The sequence below is a fragment of the Panthera uncia genome, chromosome C2 (assembly GCF_023721935.1).
Source record: "Panthera uncia isolate 11264 chromosome C2, Puncia_PCG_1.0, whole genome shotgun sequence".
Lineage (NCBI taxonomy): Eukaryota > Metazoa > Chordata > Mammalia > Carnivora > Felidae > Panthera > Panthera uncia.
The window spans coordinates 19,825,897-19,830,073 of NC_064810.1; the positions used below are offsets into that span (position 1 = coordinate 19,825,897).

Below are 4,177 nucleotides of genomic sequence, written 5' to 3' on the forward strand. Positions count from 1 at the left end.
ACAAAAAAAAACCAACTAACCAAATTGTTCACAAAATACTGATCTCCTTTAGCATGGTGTGTAGTTTCAGTTGTTAAAACCATATTGAATATGGAATACTACTAAGGCAACACTTCGTATAATTCTTTTATACCTTACAAGTAAACTCCAGGATTTATTAGCTTTCCTCACAGATAATACTGGAATATTAAACATGTCTCTTAGGGTACTAATTCAAGTAAAACTAAAATATTCTTAAATAAAGCAAAAATCCCTTGATGACACCCAAATGTCCTACACTGTTTTAAATTAAGTCCCTGAGGGGGCGCCTGGGTGGCTCAGTCGGTTGAGCGTCCGACTTTGGCTCAGGTCATGATCTCATGGTTCGTGAGTTCAAGCCCCACGTCAGGCTCTGTGCTGACGGCTCGGAGCCTGGAGCCTGCTTCAGATTCTGTGTCTCCCTCTCTCTTCCCCGCTCATGCTCTGTCTCTCAAAAATGAATAAACGTTAAAAAAATAATAAATAAATAAATAAGTAAATAAATAAATAAAGTCCCTGAGTAGGTTTAGGTAATTCTAAAGATGTCCATTTAGTACGCCACATTTAAACAAGTGAACAGCAGATTGACATGGCTTTCTTTTTGTTAATGGGAGAAAAGTATGGGAGAAAAATCTCACATTCAGACATCATATCTATTCTCATAGTACTGTCTGGGGTACTACATTAGGGGTAATACATTAGAATACAATACTCTCCTTCATCAGTTTCTACTTTGAGTCATTTCTACATGTAAGCCTTCCAGAATTGGGTCACCATATTCCCTAACAGAAGCATGTCAGTCCTTTAACTATTTTATTAGTAAATAATTCCCTTAGCCAATTTGGTTATGAGTACATTGAGCAATAGTATCCCATAGTTTCTGTATCATCCTCAGGCATTTAACCCATATCAATGTAATTTTTTCTCAGATCTCTCATATTCCTGTGTCAAGGGACCCTTATCAACCCATCACACAGAATCGTAATTCTGTCTTTTATTTCACACCATTTTAATCAGTACTTGTTCTGAAGAGACCATAGTTTCCATATTTGTGTTATCATCACATTTTAAAAGCTCATTTAGGTGAGGAAAATTTGAGTGAATTTGTTCCAGTAGTTTTATAGTCTAAGGAGTTGATGGACCAGCCAGACCATCTAATATTTACTGTAATCTCTTAAAATTTTTATAGCGACTTCACCTATCTCCTATTTTATTTCATTTGAAACCAACTATAGAAATGTTTTCACCAGTTTAATTGTCTCAAAGTTATTCAGTGTTTTAATCTTGCTTTCTCTTTGCAAAATAATTTCAAATATTTTCCCAGAATTGAATCTCATTTGGAGGACCTGAGCTAATAGTCTACCACAAATTATCCTGCCCTCCCAACAATAGGGTCAGAAGGAGTCCAAAAGGAATCCTTATTATCAAAGCATGAGTAACACTTGGCCAAAGATGTAAAATTAAGTGATACTTTGGTATCATCATAAAATGAGTCCAAATGCACAAGCATTCTTAATCTTTTTGCAGCCTCAGAAGAATCTCAGTATCAAAGGGTAGTATGCCTTCTTGACTCCATTTTGGAATCAGGTCTCTGCATTTTAAAAAGGATCTTTGGCAGCCTTGGTATTTTTCTTCTTCTTCTTTTTCCTCCATTTTTCACTGAAATAGCCCAGGGAGTCCATGAGAATTCTTGGTAATTTTCTCTCTTTAAAACTTAAAAAAAAAGCCTAATTGAGTTATTTCTCCAACTCTTTTAATGTTTATTTACTCATTTAATTATTCATTTTAGACAGAGAGAGAGAGAGAAAGAGAGAGGCAAAGAGAGAGGGAAAGAGAAAATTCCAAGCAGGAGCTGTGCTGTCAGCACTGAACCCGACTTGGGTCTTGATCTCATAAGCGGTGAGCCAAAATCAAGAAACACTTAACCACGCAGGCACCTTTATGTCTCCAACCTTACGTCTATACTGTCTTCCGTCAGTGTGTGCGACGTCAAACCAAGGGCGGTCTGCGACGCAAACATGCATCAAAGGATAATTTCATTTATTCCTCCTACAATGCCAACTGCAGCTATCACACAGGATTGGGTACTGCAGGTACTTACAAACAATTGTATAGAGACAAATCAGACTATGCAAAAGTACTATCAACATATGTGCAAGACACTTTGGGCTCAGCGGAGCCTAGGGGCAAGTTCTCAACTAAAACCAGGCTATATAAATAATAATAATAAGAAGAAGAAGAAGAAGAAGAGGAAGAAAATTATTATTATTTAAAAAAAATGTTTTTAACGTTTATTTATTTTTGAGACAGAGAGAGACAGAGCATGAACGGGGAAGGGTCAGAGAGAGAGGGAGACACAGAATCTGAAACAGGCTCCAGGCTCTGAGCCATCAGCACAGAGCCTGACGTGGGGCTTGAACTCACGAACTGCTAGATCATGACCTGAGCCGAAGTCGGACGCTTAACCGACTGAGCCACCCAAGCGCCCGGAAATTATTATTATTATTTACAGAATTTTAATAATAATGAGATGAGCTATTACAGGGTTTGATCAGAGGAGATTTGGGTGGGCTCTAAATAACAGGTGATTAGTCCTACTGCTATTTAGCATCCTTCTCGAGCAATCCTTCTCGTAAGTCAAGTTTAGTGCCATGGTTCCAGACTTTCTTGGTGATACGATGGAACAACTGGAACAGCCATGGCCAAGAGAAAAGCTAACTCTATCTTCATGCATAATATCATGTATAATCTCAATACAGTAACACTTTTGTGAATTTCTGGTTGAAGCGGTGACAACATGCTTGACTCAAGTACTAATACACCTTTGTTCAAGGAATGGAAAGCCACCCATAAAGATGGAAATGCCCATGGAACCACACTGCTGGAAGCTCTGTGTTGCATTCTGCTGACAAATGTCCAAAGGGCAAGATCTTCCTTCTGCCCATCTAGGATATCTACAAAATTGGTACTATGGGTCCCATCCCTGTGGGCTGAAGAGAGAACAGTGTTCTCAACCCTGGCATGGTGGTCACCTTTGTTCCAGTCAGCATTACAAATGAAGTGGAGTCTGTTAAAATGCACCATGGAATTTTGAGTAAAGCTCTTCCTGGGGGCAGATGCAGGCTTCAGTGTCAAGAAGGCATCTGTCAAACATACCTACTGGGACATATGGCTGGTGACAGAGAAAAATGACCCACCAAGAGAAGCAGCTGACTTCAAGGTTCAAATGATTCTTCTGAAGCATCCAGACCAAATTAATGCTGGGTATGCACCTATGCAGGTGCACATATACATTTATAACCTAAATCTGTTTGTCCGTACAGCTTTTTTTGTAAACACAAACTGTACTTTGTTGTCTATTTCGTATCTGTTTTATTGTAACATTTAAGGAAAGACTAGACTATTTTAAAAGAGTTTATTTGGAAAGTATCATACTGTAAAAAAAATGATTTTTTTACTACAAGGCTCACGATGCAAAGCTGAAGTCATTCATGAGAATTGTACTCCTCTAGAAAGTTGACTTTTTTAAAAAAGGGACATTTATGAACAATATATGGTTAATGAGAATTTCCTTTAATGCAAAAAAAGTCTCACACCTCACATTGCTTGTAATTTTGCTGAGATGAAGTAGAAAATGAATTGACTTTATGGGGAGAAACCAACTGGAAGATGGCCCCACATTGTTGAAGTCTGGTGATCTGCCATTATTGAAATGGTTCCTGGAGAGCCCAAGCGTTTAGAGACCTTCTCTATGCTCCTCTGGGTTTGGGATTTCGTGACATGGCATGGGCAGTTGCTGAGGGTGTCATGAAAACAATGGACAAGAAGACTGCTGGAGCTGGCAAGGTCACCAAGTCTGCCCCCAAAGTTCAGAAAGCATAACGAAAGCTTCCCTGGTACATGTCACCACAGTCTTAATCAGTGTTGGAAGAATGGTCTCTGAACTGCTTGTCTCAATTGGCCATTTAAGTTTAATAGGAAAAGACTGGTTAATGTTTCATTTTACATCCTAAAATCTTCAGAAGGAAAGGAAAATGTTTTGTGGACCATTTATGTGTGTGTGTGTGTGTGTGAGTGTGTGTGTGTGAAAAGATTTTAAATTGTTGCCTTTTAAAATCAGTACTTCTTCCATCCAAATACTAACCAGGCCCGACCCTGC

General features: G+C 38.6%; 1 pseudogene; it reads left to right on the top strand.

Annotated features, from left to right (window-relative positions):
- Positions 1-2,716: 2,716 nt before the first annotated feature.
- Positions 2,717-3,900, top strand: LOC125921518 (elongation factor 1-alpha 1-like; annotated as a pseudogene).
- The last annotated feature ends 277 nt before the right edge of the window (positions 3,901-4,177 follow it).